This window comes from Nycticebus coucang, chromosome 14 (genome assembly GCF_027406575.1).
Source record: "Nycticebus coucang isolate mNycCou1 chromosome 14, mNycCou1.pri, whole genome shotgun sequence".
NCBI classification, from domain to species: Eukaryota; Metazoa; Chordata; class Mammalia; order Primates; family Lorisidae; genus Nycticebus; species Nycticebus coucang.
In genome coordinates, this window is record NC_069793.1 from 48,174,289 (window position 1) to 48,200,137 (window position 25,849).

At 34.6% G+C, this 25,849-nt stretch overlaps 1 protein-coding gene across 14 annotated transcripts in view; it reads left to right on the forward strand.

The window, feature by feature from the left end:
- Positions 1–25,849, forward strand: part of SOX6 (SRY-box transcription factor 6) — a 667,807-nt gene that overhangs the window by 464,320 nt on the left and 177,638 nt on the right. The gene's annotated exons all lie outside the window — the stretch shown is intronic.

A 25,849-nucleotide genomic window follows, 5' to 3' on the forward strand; every position in this document is an offset into this window, starting at 1 on the left:
TAAAAATGAGCATAAAGTCTACCTTATTGATGAGTAGCAATGATTTCAATTTAGATCCTTGCTTCATTTTGTTAATTGTAGTTGATAGTCTAGGTAGTAGTTACTATATTTAAAATACTGATTTGGTCTCTGAAGAAGTATCTCTACCTAATTTGGCATTTTATCCAGCTATTTTTGTAAGAGGTTTTCGTCAAATGTTTTGTTTGCTTTTGTCCTGATTCCATATTCTGTAATCAAGTATACATGATAAATGTATACATGATAAATAAAGAGCCCAAATACAGATGAGATGGAATGTCTTTGGCATTTTTGACAGTCAGCCTTTACAGTTAAATCTTGGAATAATTTCTCATCCTGTTATCTCCTTTATGACGCATGCTGAGATCCTTAATTAAATAACTGTCCAGGTGTTCCCTTGTTCTGCCCTTATTAGACTTTTCAATGTATCTCCTACTGCTAAGGTCAAGATTTTTAGCCCCGTGGCTTCCTACATTTTTCTCTAGATCCCTCTTTCAGAACTCAGTAGGTGTTAACTAACATGATCATTTACTTCTCTCCGTATTTCCTATTTGTAAAGCAGGAGTGGAAGAAGTTGTCTGAGATATTCCTATATCAGTTAATTATTATTAATATTTTTGTTACCTCTATTATTTACTTTGTTTATTTCTAATATATTTCACTTCTTAATCCAGTGTTGTTTATGTTGACTGGCTGTCTTAACTGATGTTTTCATGTGGCACTGATAACTTCAGGATAGTAACCAAATCAGTACAACTTATTTTAATGAAATATTATTAGTATTTACTTACTACATCTGATTTTGTAGTTATAACTTTACTATGTGAAATTACTGTCTTTTGCAGGAAACTTTAGAACATGATCTTAAAATATTTTATTGGAATGTTCAAGTTGAGAAGATAAGAATGATTTTTTTTTTTAATTTTCTGATAGACTTTGAATTGCTTTTAAAATTTGTGGCTATTTCTCCCTTTTTAAATTTTTTTTAAATTTACTCTAATCAGCACTTGAACTTAGCAATGTAAATTATAAAATTATTAAATTATAGATATTCAGTGTCCTAGTGACATTCATTTAGAAATATAGGACGCCTTTAACGAGAATTTCTATTTTAAAAACTGAGAAGAAACACTAAGACCTGTATGTATAGTTTACTCTGTCCTGAGGTACTACATGTCAGTATTTATCTTACCAGCATGGGAGACCATGTGAGGAATTTCTCGAATGCTAAAAAACACTCCTCACCCAAAACTCAGCTCATCTCTGATACAGAGTAGGTATTTCATACTCAGATTTTCATTTTTTTGTTGGAAGGACACTAGGTTAACTATGTTTTCAAATACGGTTTTTGATGATTCATAGATGTGATCAAATTTAGCAGAGAGGTTATTATTGGGCTAATTTTAATGCAACTATTGAGCAAAATATGAGATTTCAGGGATGCTTCAAACATTTTTCTATCATAAGATGTTTCTCCCATTTGAAAACAAAACAAAACAGAACAAAGCATAAAATGAAACTGAACTTCTCTTCCGAAAGCAAATAATGAATACAGGGACAATTTGAGTAAATTTCACAGTTATTTTTCTTTCTAAATCTTGAGTCCAAGAAACTATTAGCTAATGTGGTCAGCAAATTAAGTCATGGCAATTGGCTGTGGATTATGAGTATCATATGGTTACCTTCAAGATCATTCTTCTGATTAAGAATGCTGACTTCTGAATTTGTACTTTTTTCCCTGAATTTGCAGACTTTAATAGAAATAAAAGGAAGAGTGTCTAACCTCTTGTAACAACACACACACAAACACATCTGGGTCTATTGTAATGGAAACAAATGAAAACTTGAATGGTTTGCACAAATTGAAAAACAGGATTTTTCATTAGAAATAGGAAAAGGCTTGATTAAGATAGTATTGTAAAATTATTCAAAAAAATCCTTTCTCCCGCATAGTAACCAAAGAGATGCTAATATGTGCTATTACAAATCATTTATTTCCCCTTGAATATAATTTTTAACATTGATAAATCTAAACTTTTAAAGAGACACTTTTTAGGTTGTATAAACTATGTCAAAAAGGATGCATGATTTACAGTTTTTATAGTTTTGATGAGCCAATTTTTACCATTTAAAAAATCAGTATAACAATTTTAAATGATTATTAAAATAATATTATTAAACAGATCCTTTAGGAGGCTGTTTGCTTAGTGCATTCTAATTCCTACTTTAGAGAAAATGATGATTTCTTTAAATTGTTACATATTAAATAATTCTCCTGATATAGAGCCCAGAGAAAGTTAGGGATGTTTACTATTTCCAGGAAAGAAATAGCACAATTTTTGTCAAGTCTATGAAAAGCGAACCTAATAAGTAGGTCATAGAATATGGATCCTTGAAGTTGGGAATGTTGATTCTTAATACTATAATTCCAAAGGACAGATAACTGCTTCAGTAATTTTATCCTGCCTCTCCTACTCATTGCACTGTAGTATCTCAGCCGATCTTTTGAAACATTTTATTTCTCAGTTATGTTAACTGGTAAAGAAAATTCACTTTTAATCCATTTGACAGTTGTAAACAGATCAAAGCATATTTACAATATTTTAATCAACTATTAAATGTAAGCCTATTCTATGCAAAAGAAAATATTTCTTAATTTCTTAATTCATTCCTATATTTATGTATGTAACTTCATTTGACCTAGTCATAGTTTTGAATCTAGAGAAGACATTCTCCCTGGACACAATATTCCACATTCTTTCATTTCTAAAACATGTAAATAGGAAAACATTTAATGATGGCATTTTGCATCTAGAACTTAGTCTTTGCAAAAGAATTCAGCTCATTAAAATATCTCTGTGAGAAACTTACTTTTCCAGGGATGAATGGTATTATCCAATTATTCATGTCTCTTCAGAACCCAATTTTAGAGTTATTCAAGTGGCCTGCATTGTATTCTGTACAGGCAGTGTCCTCTCCTCACATCACTGACGGAACAACAGTCTCTTAAGAACAGACTGGCTGGTTGGGATTTTATTTGGGTATTTGGCTTTCTGGGCTAGGGCCAATGAATTAGTCAATTCATACACATCTTTTGGGGGGGTATAATTGTGAGACTTGAAATTATTAGCTCTTTGTTTTCTCTATGATTAATATACAATATTCATTGCCCTCTTCTCATTTCATCCATGCACTAGGTAACAAACTCAATCTGTAAAAGTCCTAAACTAAATGCCATTGCTGCTTCTGGGGCAGATACTGTCTTACTGAAAACTTTTTCTCTTAAATGCTGTAACACAGGCTGCTTGTTTTCTTTCTTTCTTTCTTTCTTTTTTTTTAAATTCAAAATCCTAAGGGAATACAAGTATTTTTGTTATGTGGCTGCATTGTATAATGCTGAAGTCAGGGTTTTTGGTGTGCCCCTCACCAGAATAGGGTGCTGCTTATTTTCTTTTCCCCAAATTAGTTGTTTTTCACTTGAAGCTTCACTCTGTTCTTAAAAAAGTATATAAGTATCTTTCATCCATAGTGCTTCCTATTTGGATTATAACATACTCCTTTGTGCTCTTGGTATATTTTGCATGTGTGGGTGTTTGTCACACAGTAAAGCATCATAAAATGTGTATTCCTGCATATTAACCAGAGAGATGCTGGTTATAAGCAAGAAAATGATTATCTTTAAATAATTAAACAGAATAACTTGATATGTACTCTCCAATTTTAAGGAGATAAACCTTGCCTTTTGTTTCCTTCAATATGATTAACTACAGACATTTCAGGTATCTGCTGAGCAGAATAAAGGACTACCTTTTTATGTGAAGTAGTTGTCTAGAGATCAGAAATAATTACTTTGTACATTAGCCTTCGTGGCCTGCTTGACCTGGTTAATTAATTTTTTGCTAGTATAATAATAATAGATATATATTTGAAGATATGCTTCATCGTTAAGTATCTAATTGACCTCTAATTTTAAGAGCTGGACCTTCCCTTTATTGTCTTTTGGAGATGGCTGGAGCAGCCAACGGGAAAACTGAGAGAAGTCTGACTTTCATTCTTTCCCAGTCCTCCTGCCTTGGCTCACATCTCTTTGGTAATTGTATTTAGCATTGATAAACAAAAGGCAATTACAGTGCTCCTGTTTTGGCTGTAGCAAATAGTCCTTTTTTGTAGGTTATTGATCAGGTAATGGATCTCCTTCCTCTGAAAAGGACTAAATAAATCCATTGAAAGTAATTTGATACTTATGTTGGCACCATACATGTATTTGATACTCTCTTGCAATGAAATGAAGGTTATAAACAAAGCTTAGAAGTCTAGGATTAGCCCCCAGCTTCAGCAAGCCCTTAAAATATTTTGTAATTCTATCTTCAATCATGAATTAGCCAGGAAAAACAGACCCTCTCTCTTCTTTCTCTGTCTCTGCTGTATGCTGTTTTTAATTGCCCACAGGCAGGCTGTTGTGATCTTCCTTGGAAGTTTAAAACCAAGATAAAAATGCAAATCTAATTATTTCCTTTATGTAATCTAATTAACTTTTTAAGTAGTGATAGATGTTCTATAGCCTGCTTCAAACATTTTAATAATAAAGTTTCCGGATTATAAAGAATAGGTAAAACTGCTATAATTAAGAATAGCAAAGGCCTTAATAGTTAAAATTACAAATACTCGTGGATTAAAATGCCACGTTAGTTTTTCCACATTAGTCAGGCTAGATTGTTTGTTACAGTTGGAATAGACCTAGAAATAAGAGACCTGAACAGATCCCATGAGCTACTATGTGGAATTATTATTCATCTTGTTACCTGTTTTCCAAATGTGACCTTATGGCAAAAAGTCTCATTCAGCCCACTCAAATCTAAAGGTGAATCCTAATGTTTTTCCTGCACTATGCTTCAACTTCTTCAGCCTTTTCTTACAGGACCCCACCTTCTCTATCTTACCTACTTGTGCTTATCTCTCAGACCCTAGTCCCCAGCTCTCACCCAAACTAGTGATAACTAAAAATTCAGAGAAACCAAAGTCTCTGAAAAAAGTGGGAGAGTGCCTTACATCTTTAGAGGCAGGGTGGAGTGTGGCAAAGTGGGGCAGATGATCCCAGGGTGCCAGCATGTGATGTGACATAATAGTAAACCAACCCCCTCAGGGAGAACGTGCCTCCCTTGTATTTTTTTCTTGATCTTTCTCATTACATTGAGGACACTGTTTAGTGTTAGTCTTTAATACTCTTCTAGGATGTGCTCCCATAGAGATCATCTAAATGTCAGAAGCTTTGGAGGCAATAGCATTTAGTTAGAATTCAAATAATTATAAAACTTTTCATGGTTACCTGGTCATCTTTTATTTTTGACAAGTAATTTTAATTTTCTTTTTGAAATACATGTATTTGAGCCAAAAAAAAAAAAAAGTCACTCTAAATAAAAACCTTAAGCAAATAGTAGCTGGGTATTTGGATATGGCAAAATTATGAAGGTAGTTCTTCAACAAGCAGTGGGTAACAGTATTCCATGCCAGGGCTTTTCAACCTTGGTTGTACTTTGGAATCACTTGGAAGCCTTGTAAAAATACTGATGCCTGGGTCCCATCCCAAAGATTCTGGTTTAATTGATCTGGGGCACAATCCCAGCACAGGGACTGATAAAAGCTTTCTAAATAATTCTAATCGATAATCAGGATTGAGAAATAATGCAGATGAAATGATTAAATGCACACTCTAGGTAGTTTAGATCAACTATTTCTACCTATCTTTCTATCTGTTCATCCATTCATCCTGAGGGGTGGAGCATAGCTCTTGAGCAGTTAAAATATACTCTTTTTTTTTTTTTTTTGCTTTGCTCAGAGCTTTTACTTACTAGCTAGAAAGTTTATAATAGGCCATGGTATAAAAAATTTAAATAAATTTAGTTAGGTTTTCTAATAACTTGATCTTTATTTCTGTGTAAGTATACTGGCTAGGCAAAAATGTGTTGATGTCAGAAGATCTGTGTCTTTAGGAGAAGGTATATGGGGGGAAATGAAGTATGGTTTATAAAATGAGATAAAAATACTTAGAAAAGAAATTCTCAGATGCCATCTGACTTTTAACTATCTAAACAGAATGAATTTTGACCAGAATATCAACCTGTTATTTTTCAATGTTTTCTATGAAATTGTGATACACCTTGACATATATGAGGAAAGTATGACTCTGCACGTACTTTTAAGCTAGATTTGTATACATAAATAGAAGATATCAAAAATAAGGTATATTGTTTCAGAGTATATGTAATTTAATAATTTTATGGAACCAGCACAGGTATTGGAGACAAATAAATCAAAGCTTAAATTCCAGTTCCACTACTTACTAGGTCCATAGTCTGTTTAGTTATTTGCTAACTGTGAAACAAGTTACTGTTTCTCTGAGTTTACGTTTCCTAATTCCTGAAGATGGATAATTATAGTACCTACAGTAGTTTTAGAATTAGAGATAATTATATAAAGCCCCTAGTAAGTGCTTAATGCATAATATCTATCACTATCATTATCATTGTTGTTGTTTTTATATGACTAGTAAAGGAATAATTTTACAGTCCCTAATAGAGAAACATGTATGTACATAATTTTGTATGGCATGTATATGCACGTTTGTATCTGTATACACATACATATTTAGAACCTACAAATTAGTGATGTGAATATAGGATAATCAATGTGTATGCACTATAATCAATTATTATCATCATGATAATCTAGAGGAAAAGGAAGAGCAACAATTTTCTCTGGCTGCCAAATGAGAGCTTTTCAATTGTCAGTGAGTGGAGAGTAAGGTTTATCAGGCACTCATAAATGGTTGACCAAGAATTAGAGCAGCTTGGAGATTGTACAGAAAGGAGCATTGCATTTTATTTTGCAAAAACAGGGTCAAACTGTCCCTACTCACACTAAAATGGGCTTTGCTCTTAGATCCATAATGTTTGTGAAGTTAGAAGGATGGCGAGTGAACCCTTCCAATTTATTTTACAGCTTTTTAAACACAGATGAAGTTATGTGAGACAGCAGCACAAAATGCAAAAGTCTTTCTTGTTTAAAATAGTTGTTCATATAAATCTTACGTATGCCGTCTCCTGTTAAGTCAAGCATTTGCCTAGCTTTTGTGAATTATGTCTATACTTAGAATTTAAGAAGTTAAACAGTATGCATACCAGACTTGAAAGATGGGGAATAAAAATTGATATACTGTGTGACACTTGATATAGCACAGGGAAATATCTTTTAAATGCTGAAAGGATGTGCTGACATAACCATTTTTAATTCATATATAGTAACTCCCATGCAAAGTTATTAATGTTAGAGTCAGATATTTTTACTTGTTCAAAATAAAAGAAAATAAATGATGCAAAAAGTGCAATGTCTCCTGTGAGATATTGAATTAAAATTTCATCCACCACTCAATCCAGTAAGAAAATGTTAAAGTTGTAACATTAAACAATGAAAGTTAAGGAATTCACAGATCAGAATTAAGTGAAGTCATCCTAAATCAGTTTGTAGTCTTAGCTTTTGTTACCTATATACTTCAGTGGAAGATTTTTCTCTTAACATGTCTGTAAATGAGTTTTCTGGAACGGCTGAGATTAGTGAATATGGAAAGGGCCCTCAGCTGGGCTGGCTTGGCTGGTGCTCAAACAGGTTGACAAGATGAACAAACTATTCTAAGGAACTCTAATAGGCCAGGCCTATTTTGTATGGTGATGGCATCATTCATTTACTCCTCCTTATATATTTTTTAGCTATATTATACATAGGAAAAGGAAAAAAATAAAGACTGATAATGTCAGTTTTAGTTCCTACCCTAATATCTTTGCCCTTTTCAAAAGTTGTGAAAGTCAGGAACCAATTACCCAAGTGGGAAAACATTCCCACTCATGTGCTTGTATTCAATAGAGAGATGTCAGTCCTAGGTTGCCATTTCTTAAGCTGTATGTGTCCGAAGTTATTTGTTAATGTGTAGAGAATTAGTTAAATTAGTGTAATTGAATGAAGTTAAATTATTGTAATTGAATGAAGACCAACAAGACCATCAGGGATCTGAAACTTCAAGGAGAGGAAGGATCTCCAGCTGTTGGTTCAGGTATTTCTCCTTCCTCCTGATGTACACTTTACAGAGGACCATGAATGTCATGATAGATCCCAGAAAACCAGGTGAATAGCTGGATGCTGGGAGAATCACATAGGTATGCTGGTTGAAGAATGACCTTGGTAGCAGAACATGAAGAGAGGAGGAAAAATGCACATAAACAGAAAGCTGTCAACTTGTTTGTGATGAGTCATGTCAAAACTAGGTTTTCCATCTACTTTTGGTAATTCTTTGTTTTGACCCAGATTTATAGATCTTAGGGATGAAGACAAGATGCAGTGGAGACACCATTGGGTGACCTGATGTGTCTATGCAAAAGCCCACTGGAGTAGGCAGAAGTGAGCTGCTAGTATTCCTTAGTAGGTTCTAAACAGACACACAATGATAGAGCCAACAAGTAGCCTACCATTGGAGGAATTTCAGCTCATTGCTAGAATATCTATCACGCAAAGATGGAAACCAGGGCAAAGAAAAATGAAGTTGGGCTCATAAAACTGGCATCCACACAACATCTGTTTTTTTTTCTGTTAAAGATTTTCTGATTTAGTTCTGACAATGTGGATTGTCAGAGTCACTGTTCTCTTAAAGGGCTCTTTTAGGGACCCCATGTTAGTTTAGGAACATATCCTTGGAACTCCTAAAATGCTAGCTGAGCTCTTGGGGTAGGGGAGAATTCAGATCATTGGCAGTCAGCAAAGAGCTCTTTATTTAGGACCTTGGCCTCTGTATCAATGCAGAGTCCTTCCATCTCAATAACACTGGGTCCTGATTGTAGAGACTCTGATTTGTGATATATATTGCATGGGGTGCCCTAAAATTTCCCCCCCAAAGTCACCAAACGTAGGGAAAATGGGAAATTATAGCCAAGTCTATCTTTATTTACAAAATATGCATTACAAAATTTTATAAAATATTTACAATATATTCTCTATGTTTTGGCCACTTCTTTGTAAAATTTTATAATACACATTTGTAAATAAAGTTACATTTAGCTACAATTTTCCATTTTCCCTATGTATGGTGACTTTAGGGGCGACTTTAGGATGCCTTGTGTACATCAAGTGGTTAAGGCAAATGTCTTTGAACAATAAAATTATAGTTAAATTATATTTTTGTTTTAGTTTAATTTAAAAAAATTTATAACATATATTGCTTTTGTATGAGAGAAAAGTTATTTTATGATTTTAAATATACATTGAAAGAACCTTGATTTTTTATTATTAAGAAAATTTATTGGGTGGCGCCTGTGGCTCAAGGAGTAGGGCGCTGGTCCCATATGCCGGAGGTGGCGGTTTCAAACCTAGCCCCGGCCAAAAACCACAAAATAAATAAATAAATAAATAAAATTTATTTAAATTTACCACAGTCTATTCAAGTGATGGGTTGTCATGGATTGCTAAAAGATATTTTTTTACAAATAGTTCTTAATGATTCAGGTTAATGTTTACAATATAACTTTAGGTTGAAGAAAACCCTAAAATATAATAATGTAAATAGTTACGATCTTAGTACATAAAAATAGGCATTGAAAAAAGGACTGGAAAAGAATGGATTGCTTTTATAATTAAAATTATTCTCCTTCCTATTGTTACTTTACTTTTAAGAAGCAGTGGGCATCTATCCTTTTACCTTGTGATCACCCTTGGAATAGACTGTAGTCCCCACATTTTAGGACTTGACTGTGATTTTTGGATGCTTAAATAGAGCTTCTCATTATTCAAAACTGACCATGTCTCCAGACACCTTAAAAAAATATACAAGTATAGATTTTTTTCAGTACTTTCAGACTGTTTTACTGATATCTATGCTTGTTTCTCTTACTCATTTTCCCAGCCAACTTTGCCTGGAACACTGAATTGATTCCATAGACTTATACATAGTATGCTCTTTGGCTGAAGGGAAACCACAATTTCAAGCCCAGAAAAAGAAAGAGCATGGAGATGATTACTGATCTACTCTCAGTAGAACTTGTTCTCCTTCTTTTTATGGAAAGTATGCAACCCCAACTTGGAGACAAAATAGTACTGGGACAGAGACAGACAGGAGATTATATAAGTGACAGACAGTAGCCTAGACTTGGAATCAGGGTGTCTATGCCTAGTCTTTGTTCTGCTAGTAACTATATGTCCTCCGGGCAATGATTCTCTGCCTTCATTCTCATTTTCCATATATTTTGAGCAAGGATTTTTGTTCAGGATCATCACTGAAGTTCCTTGCAACTCTGACTGTTGAGTCTAGATGATAGGAATTCTCTCTGGCCCTTAGAAAAAGGAGAACAGTAGATAGTCTTGCCTACAAAGCGTGCAGGCAGATGTCAAGTTTGGACATTGCATAAGCTATGTATACTTAGGCGGAATGTTTCCATTTTAATCCATTGAAGAGTTTAGAATTATGAGGCCAAATTCATGTTTCCTTTATAGGGTATTGTGAAGGCTTGTAATGCTTGCTGCATGAAACGATGGCTATGGGTGATTTTTAGAAAAATATATTTAGGAAGAGGGCCTAAAATGCCTGCTTCCAGCTATAGCAAATGTATGTCTACAGCCAATGACAAACTCCTAGCATTAGGGCTATATAGTGGAAAGGGTGATACAAACTTAATTTTAGTGTTGCAAGTAAAATATTATAACTTTGGGAAAAAATTCTTATAGCTTTGCTATGGTATTAATTGCAGGAAATTACAGCATATCCTATTGAAGTATTATGCCAATGGCAGTGGTGTGTATATATAGCATATAACACCTTTTTCCTAGTCTCTCTTGTTGGAAGAGTTGCATTTTCATTTGCAAAGATATGTGTTAAGTGGCTAGAACTTTCTCCAACAGTGGGAGTGGTGCTTGGTATGGGGGTGGTTCAGACTGTCTGAAAACAATTAAGCTATGAAGGAGAGACTTCTTAGTTACGCTTCCTAGAAGTAGGTTTCCTGCTTGAAGGATAATGTTGATGTGAATATTCTTTTAGCTATTTCCTTTTTTCTAACTTGTTAAATTTCATTTTCTAGTCCTAATAAATTTTCCAACTACAATTTATTTATTGGGTTGGGAAATAAAAAATGAGAGAATTTCATTTCTGATATGTGGTAGAGCTAAATATGGTTTTCTGATTTCTTCCCATTTTGTTTGTAGTAAATAGAGTAATTACTCACTAAAATTCTAATATCTTTCAGGGCTTTAGGGATGAATCTAAAACAGAACCATATAATGTTTTATTTAAGCAAATCCGTGTTCTTATTAGGCAGTTCACCTTAATGTCATTTTTTATAAATAAACTTTATTTTATTTTTTCAAGGGTTATTTAATTAATTTTGTTGTACTACCACATTCTAACATCTGCCTCTGCTAAGGCCTGAAGGATGTAATTTGTGGGTTAAAAATGAAAATACTTTATTAGTTGAAAAATGATAAATCATTCGGGAATGATACATAAATATGAATGTAAAACAGTCTGATGCACTTCTGTTTCAGTGTCTTTTATACTGAGGCACATGCACAGTTATCTGCTTTTGCACAAAGCATTTGAGCCAGTGGCGCATCTGAGCAATATCTAACTTGATATGAGTGAAACCAATTCTGAAGAAACTTTCGCCACGCTGGCTTCTGGGACTGTTTATGGTCCTCATTAATTGCATGGCTTTACCAGATAACCATTGGGTAGATCTGGTTTTACTTATCAAATCCAGATCTGCTTTTACTCCCCCTGCAGAGCAGGGTGAAGTTCCTGGTGCTACTAGCTTCTTATTATTTGGGGGTTCACAGCATCATGAGGATTGAAGTTGTCAGCTCTGGAACTCCCAGTGGTTTTGTGAAAAGATTAACCTTGCTAGAGAAATCCCCTGGTAAATTTGCTGTACATGCGACACAATCAAGTTAAACAAGCATTTTGCTTTTAAGTGAGGTATTTATTTTAATAATTATGGACAAATATTAATTTCCTCACAGCCATCTCTTCTCTGCTTTTGGTAAGAGTATGTCTAATGTGGAAAGTTTTTAAAGTCGGGTCATTAATCTTTTACTATTATCTCTATGTTTTTCCTCAGGGAGTGAGGGAGGAAGGGAATGAGGTGGTTGACAACAGGGAGATTTCCACGTAAATGGTAATGTGGTCTTTTCTCAAAAGAACATGATATTTTCTTTGGAAATGAGAATGCATGAAGAGTATTTTGGATGGGTTTATAAGAAGGCCATCTCACTTCTGTGAAAAGAAGACTATTAGGCCGTGGCTCTAATTGCAACCCTGAGAAAACATATTGCCCTCCTTGTATAGGGCAAAATCTATTGAATTTGAAGAGGATAGGAAGTCTGCCCCTTTCTGGTCTTTAACCATTTCAGCCTAGGTTCAGCTCTTGAACCTAGGTTTAGGCAGCTGGGAGATAGACTGGAAATTTACAAATGGGCATTCTAATTGTTAACTATAAAATGTGGGATAGATATCTGGAAAGAAATCTAAAAAGATACTGCCTCTTCATTTATGCTGACAGTGTTTGGGGACATTTTCATTACCTTTTGAGTAAAAAAAGTCTTATTGCATTCCAAAAAATAAAATGAACAATAGGAGGTCTTAAAAAAAAAAAAAATACTAACTAGCTGTGAAGTTGTATAAGAAAGAGAAAGCACTTTGAAAAACGGTCAGAGTTCTCATGTATTAAGCACAGCAGATGAAATGATTTATTGGGTTTTATACACATTCTGTAAAGGGTAAGCAATGCTAACAGAATGAGTGGCAGCCTCTGGGAGCTGAACAGGCCCCAGGGACTAGTCTTTGTTCCTCTGGCCTTGACAGGCATGTGTCTCTGTTAAATGAGGGCTTAATTTCTCTCATATGTGAACAATTTCCAAGCCCAACAAAGACAGCCAGGACTGGAGCTATTTAAAAGAACCAGCACAGGAGGAAGCATTCTTGAAGAAAGGGGATGCTAAAAGGCTAATTACTTACCATGGCTTAGAAACTATTTTATTTTTTCCCTAAGCAAGTTTTATTAACATCAATCTGCCACTTTTTTTTTTTTTTACATAAACACACATTGAAATTATAAGGGTATATTTTTATTCTTTGTGAAATAGCCATTTGCTCTGTTCATTGAAAAGAGATGCCCCCATCAGCAGCAGTGGTGTATATCATGGAATATTAATTCACTAGAGGGGGAGGGGAGAGGCTAATAGACTGGGGATCTTTTCTGCCTCAAGTGGAAGGAATTTAAACTATTTACTAAGCAGCATCCTTGGCAACACTGTGAACCCTTTCTTTAGACAGCAAGGGTCTAAAGGGGGCAGGCTCCAACATTTTCTGTGAGTATGTTAAGCTATGATCTTTTAGTTTGTCTCAATTTCTGGGGGGGAAAATCCACATTGTTAAAGGGATATATGTAGGTTATATCACCACTAACACCAATTTTTTTTTTTTTAATTTGTAAACTGGATCATTTTTCCCTTTGACTTGTATTATAATTCTCAGCCCTTTATTTTAATTTTTTGACTACTGATAGTTAAAGTTTTGTGTTTTTCTTTTTAAACTCAGTATCTTTTTTAATAGGTACTGATGTACAGTTAAATATTTAAATATATGTGTATTGCAACTATTATATCAAGTAATATTGTAAAGGTAAGGCTACTTAAATATGAACAATAATCATCCTCTGATTCATCTGTTTTATGTCTCATCAATGGAGGACACACTCATTATTTGAGTTGTGTACAAAGAAATTTTATCTGTAAATGAAGGTCTCTTCCAACTCTAAAATTCTGTGTTTAAGAATAAAATAAAAATGGATCTCTGAAATAAAATAAATGTTTGCAGAGTATCCACAAGTCTGTTTAAAAATGCCCCCCCAAATATTACAAGTCTACATTTAAAATTTTTAACATAGACATATTAGGAGACCTTTAAATATGGTAGTTTGGCACAAACCCAGACATGCAACCTTATCCCTTCGTAGGAACGACATTCTATATTCTGCTGTACGTGATAGGCTCTGTGTGACATCATAGAAAAAGATGGGGAAACTGCTGATTTTAATTCATCATGATGGAGAGCTGACAGGTAACTATTCTGACTGCATCTGATTATCAAAGTTATTGAATGAATCAGATTTTTCGTATGCCATTAGCAATTGTAGCAAAAAAAAAAACCCCATAATTCCCACCTGCATGACTATTTCTACTAGCATATAGATAATTCCAGAACATTAGCCCTGCTTAGAGCCACAATGACCTAACTCTGGAGGAAGTGGAGTGATATCTTTAGTTAGAATGTGAAATGGAACTGCATGACTCGGAGAAGAAAAAAGTAGATGCTGTTTCCTCCCAGGTGCTTTTTCCTTAACATCCTTGTTTTTTTCCCAGAAATACTTTGGTTTCCATAAGAAAGTGTGTTTCCATAAGAAAACACACATGCAGGATCTCTTAAACTAATGACTAAGCAATTTTTGTTCCAGATTTGGAGTATATCTGAGTATGAAAAATGGTTGGGTCTGCAGAAATTAGAGTCAAAAAAGAGAGTAGAACCCTTATTTCTGATATGAATTAAGTGGGTTAAACTTGCTTTCCCTTTATTATTTAGGATACTATCCAAATGAACATTCAATATCTTTTCTTTGAAAACCTGCTTCTGTTTTTCTATGTCCTATTCTCATAAATGACATTATCATTCCAAGTCATATTTGATACCCGCATTCTGTTCGTACATCATAGACTTGCCAATTCTAGTCCAATTTGCCTCAAAATATCCCTTATCTGTCCTCTTGTTTTTCATTCCCCCGGTTTCTATCATGATTCAGATTATCATTACCTCATGAAATGGACTCTTAAATTGTCTCCTCACTTTTAGTCTATCCCTTTCCATCTCACTCTACACATCTATTCCAGAATATTCTTCCTAAAGTATACTTCTCATTGTGTTTCTCTTCTGCACAGAAATCTCCAGTGGTGTCCTATTGACTGTGATTTTGATTTATTTAACAAACTTTCATTAAGCACTTGTTAGGTCTCTGACAGACTTCTGGTTTTTGAGGATGTGGTAATTTACAAAAATCTCTGCCCTGCTAAGTTTATACTCCACCTGGGGAGGGGCAGACATTAAGTAGATAAATGAATATTATAGCATACTAGGAGCGTGCTATAGCAAAAAGACACAGAAGGGTAAAGGGAGTGGGAAAGAGGTAGTGCAATATTAAATAGGGCATTTGGGTAAGTACTTAAGGGAAAAGATAGCATTTGAACCAAAGGAACTGAAGAATCTAGTCATATTGCTATCTAGAGAAAGACTCTTGGGCACAGGGAACAGCATATGCAAAGACTCATAAGCCAGGAGCATGCCAGCTCTATTTAAGGAACATCAAAGGGCCAGTATGGCTGTCATTGGGGGTCATTTTAGAGAGTGAACCAAAGGGAGAAGCCTAGGAAATGAGAACACAGAGGGTCTTTTACATCATTGTAAGGACGTTGGTCCTAAGTGAGATGGGAGGCCTTCGAAAAGTTTGAGATGACCAGATTTGGATTTTAATAGGTTCATTCTGGCTACTGTTTTGCAAACAACCTGAAGGGATTAAGAGCAGAAGACAGGAGACTGGGAGAAGGCTGTTTAGGCAAAAACACAGACAAACAAACCAACCCCACCAAAGTTAGTAATTTGGACCAGGGCAATGGAAGTAGTGAAAGTGATTAGATTGTATGTGTAAGGTGAGAGTAAAGCCAGAGATGTGGAGTGAGAAGAAAAGAGGGAAGTCAAGGGTGAGTTTAAGGATTTTTGACCTAAGCAACTGGGAAAAGAGAGTTGACTTTCACTGAAATTCTGCCACTCACCGAGGAAAGTGTGAGAATAGATATCAACATTCAATGCGGGTCTAGGTGTTGGGAGAGTATCAAGCGGTTAGTGTTGAAATATTAGAGATCCAGGTAGGGATGTTGATAAGCGGTAAGACATATCAGATCTGGAATTCAGAGGAGAGATGGGGACTGAAAATATACACTTGGGAATACCATGGATGAATGGTTTTCAAAGTTCAGAGTTCTTAGCTTAAATTTCATGGCCTTCATAAAACAACATGGTTCATATGCTCATTTCTAGCTTTACCTTACCTAGATAATGAACTTTTCTGTGTGTAATCTCCAGAACACAGCTTGTGCTTTCCTATCTCCAAGTCAGTAATGTTGTTTTTTACTACTTGAAGTACCCACCTTTTTCTTCACATTCATCTTTGCCTTTTTAAAGCCTGGAATTTCTTTAAGGCCTCCAGAAAGTCTTTACTTGTCACTACCACCCTGTCCCCTGACCCAGTCAAAGTTCTTTCTTCTGAGCTTCCACAGCCCCTTGTGCCTTTTCGACATTTACTCCATGCACTGTATTCCAGCTATCTGTGCATGTCTCGTCCCTCCTGTAAGATCATGGCCTCCTTGAATACAGAGATCATATTCATTTTATAGTCACAACATGCCTAATGTCTTGCATATGGTGGATGTTACATAAAGATTACTGAGCTGAACAGTTGAAATCCTAAATCATTTCAATGGATTAGATAATCCAGCAGATAATTCAAAATTATTCTGTTTTTTTTCTCTGTATGTTCACCACTTATTGAAGCAAATATTGCAAAAGCCATGTATTGAAACAAATTATACTAAAATATTTAGCTCATAGCTCCGTTAATTAAATACAGTGGTGGAAACTTAGTTTGGCTTGTTTAATTTCCGAGGCACTCATCTTCTGACTAAGGTAAAGTCTATCTAATTTGAAAACATTTTTGGTGATGAATTGGCTGTTCAGCTCTTACTTAAAGTTGGAAATATGGATGAAATAAACAGTATATTGTTGGTCCATTAAAAATCATTTTAATTACCTTTTTGGATTGACTCTTGATATTAATTAAAATGCTTATAAAGAGCAAATAGGACTGTGAATGCATCTGTGCTGTAAGGTTTCAATGTCCTTCCGTTCTGTCCCTAAATTAGTGACTAATTTGTGTTTCTAAAAAGTGCTTCAATACCTAGCTGATATTGAGCACTTATTCTATATTAGGGACTTTTATAAGTCCTTTGCAAATATTACCTCTTTAAATTCTATGTATTTAGTCCTTTAGGAGTCTCATTCAGCATTATTGAATTTTACTATAGTTTTTGAAAGTAAGTAATGCTCTAGTTCCTTGGGGAAACTTCAAAAAGCCATAGTAAGGGATGTGGGATTTACAGCCTTAATTTACTTTCTGGTCTCTTTTTAAAGCATTTTGGCTTCTATAATTCTTGCTTATATTCTGTTAAAACCAGAAATCTTGAGAGTGGTAGGTTTAGTTAAATCTTTAGACATTTAGTAAGTCCCTTTCTATGAGTTAGGGTTACCAAGGTGGAAAAATATAATGTTTTTGCCTTTAAGAAATTCAGACAGTTGAACAATAATCCTAGTAAAATGTTGAATTTCTTTTTTTGTATTATTTTATGAGATTCTTTAATGAGCTTTGTTAACTGATTGCAGACTAAGTGTTTTAGCTTTATGGACATCAAGGGTATATTCCTTATATGTGATGGTGATACTTGTGCTTGCAAGGTATCACACCAAGTAGCACAGCAACGTTTGCTGGAACTCCTAAGAAAATACACTGAAAATTATTTTCCCAAAAGTAGATTTTTAAAGAACTGTTTTATTAATGCTATTTGTTATTTTAGTAATCAACTATAGGCAAAGTTGCATTTACCAATAAGTAAAAAAGGAAGCAGTTAATTTTTCAGCCTTCACTGAGTATCTGCTCTGTGCAACGAGACTGAAAGCTAGCTGTGTAAAGGCAAATATGAAATGTGACACACGATGTTTCCTCTCTAAGAACTTTCATAGGAGCCAGAGAGACAAAATGTGTGCATATTTTAACTTGTGAGAACAACTGTAGAGCATCTTGGCAGGAAGGACAAAAACACTGATTATAAATTGAACAGCTAATTGCTAAAGGTCCACTGACTGTAAGGAATGAAAGTAAAAATTTGTAGACAAGCAGGAGACTACTTTGCAGACTTTTTATTTTCTTTGAATTGAGCACATTACTTTTAAGCAAGGTATAGTTAATGTTTGATTTGAGGATTTCTAAAGGCTCAACTCTTCGTGCAGCCAGTCTCAGAAATGAAGGGCCTTCAGCAGAATTAGTCCTGGTTCTGTGGTTGGGTCACAAGGACACTTGTCAATGCCCCAACTTTTCATAGAGGACAATATACACACCACATGATGCACTGCAGTTCGCAGGAACCACAGGGGAAGATACTGCAGGTTGTTATCTTGCTTGGATTAACATTCTCTTTGGGTTAGGTTTAGAAGCTAAAACCAAGTCGTGTGAAGGGCCTGGGAGAATGGTTTAACCTGTAACTTAGGGTGACTTTATTCAAGATTTATTAGCAAGTTTTGCTTTTCATTTTAAGGGAGATATACTTACCATTCTCAGACTTGATAGTGTAAAGTATATGTGGGAAAGTTTGTTTGTTTTTTTCTCCCTCCAGATTTTGAAGTTTGGTTTTCCTGAGATAATGGCTGAGAAATCCCATTTTAGACGGTCTTTGTTGAATGTTAGCTAATGTTCTGAAAGGTTAAAATTATATGTTCTATCAGTATTTGTGATCTTTTCGACATGTTTGTTTTCTTTCATTTATTTACTCATTTAATTAAATTACTTGACTTATAAAAACCCTTAGGATTTTAGACTGTTTTGGCTAGAAGGGATAATCTTCTTTTCTTTTCTGGTTACTCTCCTTTCCTCTTTTTTCATCCTATTTTTCTGTGGTCCTTTTCTCCTTTTTCTCCCTTTTCACACTGTGTTTATATTCTTTTTTGCTCACTTGTCTCTATTCTTTCTCTCATTATCTTTTCTCTTTCTTCTTTTTTCACTTCTTTTTTTCTTTCGTTCTTCTTTCTTTCTTCTCATCTTTCTTCCTAACACTCTTCCCACCCTCCTCCATCTGTTTCTTTTCTTTCTTTTTATCTTTCACTTCTCTTGTCTTTCTATTATGTTAAAAGAATGGCAGCACTGTCCTTCTAATTGGTTATAACCACAAAGTGTGAAAAATACTAACTCAATTCAGACCACTCATTTTTTACTTAAGGAAAGCATAGCTAATAGAGAAGGGCTATTATCTTTGGAAGGGGTTTGTCCAAGATCCCATGTTGGATCTTGTCCTGAGAACATCTAATTATTGACAGAATGAGGTTTAGAACATAGGACAGTCAAGGTCTTCAAAGATACCAAAATATCTTTGCCTGTATGGGTATTTTGTTCCATTTCCAAATCTAATTCTCTCTGTTTTGAAGGATATAAGATGTAGTCACTTTTAATTATAAGCAAGAATGTGAGGTAAACATTTGGAAATTCCCTCAGTGTTCTAGTTTGACAAAGTTGCTATCCATCATCATGAACTTAAAGTTATGATGTTTTCCAAGCAAGGAATGTGTAAAAACTGAAGGGCTTGAAAGCTCCATTATACATAATTGCACAGAATCCTTACATTAACTGTAGGGTAAGGAAGAAACAGTAGAATCTATTAATTTATTTTCAGAGTTCTAGAAAGGGTATGAAGGTGAAAGACGGTGAACAACCAAAGTCTGTTAAAATATCCTTCAGTTTAGCCCCTTTCCAGGAGTTGGTATGTTTGAACAGTGAATGCCACAAAAACATGCTAAGGCAAGGTCAAGTGAAAACAACAAAATGTTTGAAATTCATTTTTCTAGGAACCCCTACCAAGTTCCAGAAGTACCAGGTACGTCAAGGCACAGAAAGAAGAATGTGAAACTTTAATACCGTGAATGTTGTGGTAGAGATCTGACTTGACGATCAGAAGGAGCTACATTTATGTGGTATTATTGACAGAGTAGCTTGATCTTGGGAGGAGTCGTGGTGCCAGTAAAGGAACTCAGTGCTTAATTTTTCCTCTGTCCTGTTTTTGTCAAATAAGATCTATCCCTATTTGTGCCCTTTTCAAAATCTATACTGGATGTGAACTTTTAAAATGTAGTTCCTGTTGTTTTCCTTTTTTATTTTTAGGGAGACACGCTAAACTGTCAACCATGGAATTGTCATGGCAAATACTGTAAATAAACTTGATGTTTAATATTTGTATTAGAAGAATAGTTAATTATTGGAGCCTACTAGCTACTGGAATAATTTTATCTTTAAGTCTTGTATAATGTTAAAAATAACAGGTTGGTTGTCAAATTATAAGTGGAACAATCCTCATAAAATCTCACAACAAGAAGAGGAGAAAGGAAGTTGCACTAGGGATCTGCTACACCTGACTCACGCTGGCTCAAGGGAGTGAATTGTGTGCATCTTTTCCTAACTTCTTGTCCAGAGACATCATTTTGGTAGATTGAAATCAACCGTGGTGTGATACACTGTGGAAACTGGCAAATGCTCTAAATTACTTAAAAAAACAAACAGACTGATTTACCAGTACATAACTGGGTGTAATAAAGGGCAAAAATATTATAAAGCAATCAAACCGTTGAATAATACAGATTCTTGAACTAAAGATACTGGATGTTATTTAATTAACCAGTATCATTAGTTTTGGATAAAGAGTTAAAAACTTTCTTGTAATTTTGCTAAGAATTTGGAGTTAATTGAAAAATTTACAAAAAGGAGCTCAGCTCCAAAAATTCTTTGCTAACTTAGAAATATTTTAAAGTAATTCACAGCCAGAAATAATTAGTCCCCTGGGCTCACTGTGCTACTTTTGTAGACTTCAGGAAAGAAGGAAAATTTAGGAGTCTGAATAGAATCAAGCTTAAAAAAAAAAAAAAGAAACATTAAAGTTAATTTTTATCCTCAGTCCATAATTTTTTTCTGACCATGTATTTTCCGTGTTCTTTGACAGGTTTTCAGGCTATTCTACTTTAATATAAAGGGTTATTATTATTATTGCCTTTATGTTAAAAGTAACCACATTAGCCTTCATCTCTGTTAAGTAATTTTAACACTTAGTATAAAACTACAAGGTGATATATAAGAGAAGTCATTATGGTAGACACAGGCATGAGCTGTCCAGGCCCTTCTTCAAGGAAGCACTTGCTGTCCAGCCACAGGAGTACTCTAAGCATACAGTTTCTGAAGAGTTTGCCTCCAATGCCAAGAGCTGGTTAATCTCAAGTCATATTCTTCCCATGGTTTTCCCATTTGAGTGAAGGACATGGATGTGAAGGTTGGGCCTTTTTGGCCTGAAACTAGACACTCATACCTGAACTTCACGCTGAATCTGGTGAAGTTTTGTTGACATAGTTCAACTGCTGCTTCTGTCCAATCTTGTTTCTTCCTCTTTCCCATTCGCAGGTGTTTCCTAGTAAATATCTTGTACCCTAAACTTTGTCTCACATTCTGTTTCTAGAAAACCCAATCTGTAGCAGCCATGTATGCTATTAAGTATATATATTATCACAATTTATTAGTATTATGCTGGGCAATTTTATGAGATCTTGCCAATATGATTGAGCTCTGCATTTCTGGTAGGTTAGTTAGCCACCTTTCAGAGTGTCCTCTCCCAACATGACTTTGTCTATGGAAGAATTGGTATGAAAAAATAGACTTTCGAGGCTTTGCTCTATGTTTCAGTACTGTCTCCTAGATTCTGTCACTTTACACACGTTTGGTAATGAAGTTTCACCTATCCCAGTGTTCTGTTGTATTAAATAGATTTTTATATGTAGAAATAGACTTATCAAAAGTCTAATTGTTCTGGAAGGCCATAAAAGTCAGTAGAAAGGAGACTATTTTAATAGTAAATTTATACGTTACAAGGTTTATTACACTTTAAATTTAACCTAAAATTCTACTTTGTCAAAAATTTAAGATTCCAAAGTTGTGTGCTTAGTTATTAGGTTACTAAAACTCATAGGTATATATTTTAGATCTTATATCACCCAGAATATTGCGTAAAGGTCTTTTTGCCTTATTTTTTCTTAGTTCATAAGTTCATATCACCTAATATTTCTCTATAAAATTACCTCCTGATACTATAAAGCTAAATAAAAAAATTAAAGGAGGAAGCAAAGTTTTTTTGTTAATGAATACCAATTTTTTTCACATAACTGTTTTGGAGTATTGCATGAAATGTTAAGAAATAAGATAGGTAGAAAAGATGAGAAATATTAGAAACACTAACATATTGATATTTATCCTAAAAGTCTTGAATCTCTAATGAACTTCAGCTTTCTCATGCTAGAAATGATTTTTGTCTGAATTAGAGTAGAGGGTAAGAGAACAGGTTTTAGTCCCAGCTAAGAAGCATCAGTAATTTTAGACAGTTAGTCTTAGGTATATTGGCTAACATCAGTAGCAACAATGAATAATTTGATGAACGCCTTCTCTTAAAGGTGTATATTTCTGTGGTAACATGGGTAGATCTGATTTAGGAATATGGTGAACTTCCAGGAACTATTACCTTATTTTTGTGCTGTAAACGATGCACTTAGTTCATGTTTTGTGCATTTTTGAAGATGAAGAGTGTACACTGGTTAGCTGCCAAATGATGTTAGGTGTAATTTTCCCCTGCTGAGGATCATGGCCTACCACCTATTCCATCACACCAGTAACATTCTCTGACTTAAGTAAAATCCATAGAAACCTGTCCTAGAATATTTAATTCTTCTGTTTTTTTCTTTATCCTTCCTTCTACCTCCCTCCAATCTTCCTTTCTATTGTCTTATTCTCTTATAATGAGAGCAGAAAAAGGATATTGGAAGAATAGTTTAGGTACACACTGAGTTAAGTGAACTTGTGTGTATAGGTGCTTACGGAAGGAATAGTTGTAAATGTTTTTTTTTAAGTTACAAATTAAAATATGTTTACCTAACCTTAATTAACTACTTGTTTACAGTATTTTTTAGGAAAAATATATCAGTTTGAGGCTTAACTTACGGGAAAAAAGACTTTAAAGAAAGTTGATGACATGTATTAAAAAAAAAATCTCAAAGTCTGACTCTGTTGTCTATTTGGCATGTGGTCTTAGACATATCATTTAACCTTTGTGAGTTTTTTCTGTAAAAAGATAACAGAATACACACACAGACACAGCCTTGTAAGACTGATGTAAGAATCATCAGAGTTGATGTAAGAATCATCAGAGTTAATGTAAGAGAAATATTTGGTGACTGTAAATTGCTAAAGGGCATAGTTTTAATAATGGTAGATAAATTTATATAGAGAAAAATTATTTATTATAAATGCCTACACTACATTCACAATATGTTTCCTACCCATAAATCAGGTAGATAAGAACTCATCACTCGTAAGAATCATGCCTTCAATTTCTCCATTTTTCCTAAGCTCAATGTATGCTCAATGCACATACATACACACATATTTCATCATCATTTAGCTTGCCAAAAATATGAAGAAATAAATTTATCATATTATTTATACATAAATTACAGTTGAGATAAAGATAAGTTGGGATTCAGGAGATACGGGAAAAGAAATAACTGCTGGTGAGATTTACTAATTTGTTTGTTGTTTCTTTGATTCATTTTAATATAAGAGAATGATACAACATCTTATAAAAGAGAACTTAGCAGAGAGAACGAGTCAATACCTGTGGGTTATACTCAATTAAAGCCACCAGAGCATGACACATGTACCAAGGAATGTGGTAGTTTGGGGTGATATCAGCTTTAAAAAGATAGAGACATCGGAAAGGGCTAAGGGAGGATATGGGTAGAACCGGTGATAGAGTGTCTAGAGGCATTGAAAATATTCAAATAAGAAGAGATATATTTAGTTTTAGTGTGAAAATTGACCAATTTTTGGATTGAATGAATTTAATACATTTTACTTACTAAATTTCTACCACTTTTTGGGCATTAATCTAGAACTAAGGATAAAAGAAGAAATACAAATCACTTACCTTTGGAAGCACACAGTCTATAAATGACAACAGTGTAGTGTGCTAAGTGTTATGTTTTGATAGGTACAGTTGCTGTCCAGCATGGGATTGCAAAGAAAAGGTGTTTAATTCCAATTGACTGGTCAAGAGAGGTTTTCCCAAAGAAGTGAAATTGAGCTAAATCTGAATTTTGAAATAGGAGTGGGAATGTGAACCAGGATGGGAAGTTTCCATGCAGAGAGAAGTGTCTAAACAAGGTTCACAGGAATGAAGAACATTGCTTATTTGGGAACTGCAAATAAATTAGTTTCTCGGTAAGGCTAGAATGAGATGCACAAGTGTGTGTGTGTGACAAAATGAAGTTGGATTATAACTATAGGCCAGATCTTGAAGGACTTTGTATGACAAATTAAGAGCAATCATTTAAAGAATTTAAGTAAGAGAATTAGATGATATTTGCTTGTCATAAAGATCACTCTGAAAGCAGTAGGGAGTATATAGTTTTAAGGAGGCTAAAGGTAGAGTCAAAAAGCACCTTTAAAGTCCTACTGATGTAATATAAAAGCAAAGAAGTGACAGTGTCTGAGCAAAGGCAGTGGAGTGGAAATAGAGATGTGGAGACGGATTTGAGTGACGCTGAGGAAATAAATCTATAGAATTAGTGATTGATTGGACGTAGGGAGGAAAAAGAAATTTAAACTCTCAATTTCTGCATTGGTTAACAGAGTTGACACCTCTGTTCAACAGGATAGGTGTTTCTTTAATTCCACAAATATTTATCAGGCACATACTATATGCTAGGCACTGCTGTAAGCGCTGGCAATACAGTAGTGAATAAAACTGACAAAAGATTGGAAAATTAGAGACTGAAAACAAATAGATAATATCATGCACTGGTAAGTTTTATGGAAGAAAAAATGTTAAGGTTGAGTAAGAGCATAGAGTGATGGGTATTATAAATGGGTGTAAGAGCATAGAGTGATGGGTATTATAAATAGAGATTCCTCAGAAAGGCCTTTTTGAGGAAATTATTTGAATAAATTGAACAAATGAGATGTGGAAATTAGTGTAAAAGTATATTCAAGGGAGAAGGAACAGGATCATAAAGTGTGTGAAGCAGGTCTGTTATTGGCATGTTTTAAGCAGCAACCAGGAGACCAGTGAAGATGGAGTAGACAGAGGAAGCTGAAAGTGGTACATGGTGATGTCAGATAGGTATCTGTGGACGGATCACATAATACAGGATTTTGATCAGGTTTGGCAGATTGAAGGAGCTGAAGGGTTCTATTTTCAACATTCTAAATTATCTAGGGAGATAAACCCTTTAGATACGTAGGTTTGAAACTTGGGAGTGGTGTCTGAGTTAGAATGGATTTAGTAATTATGAGTTTGCCTAGAAATATAGAGAGTGAGAAGAGAGTAAACAGCAGAATCTTTGGAAACTCTTAACATTTAAAGGGTAAAGTGGTGGAGGAACGAGAACACGTGAACATTGAGAAGGAGAGATGGTGTCAAAGGGATCAACTGATCGATTCATGTACGTTCCGCTCTGGAATCATGAGGTATTTGCGAAGCATCCACGTTAAGCATAGCACTGTAAACACAAATGCAGTAGGTCTCATAATGATGGGGGTGACAGGGCTCTTAGAAATTATCTATTTAAATTCACTCATTTTGTATTTGAGGAAACTGTGACCAGAAGGCAAAGTGACACGCTCTAGGCCTCACAGTTTCATAGTGACAGGGATATGACTGGAATCTAAATCTTTGGACCTGTCTATCCTCTTCTCATCTAACACACCTAACTCAGAGAAACAAATAGCAAATTAGATGGAACTTTCTAGAACTTCAGTCTTAGCAAGTAGGTGAGAATTGGATATTCATAAAG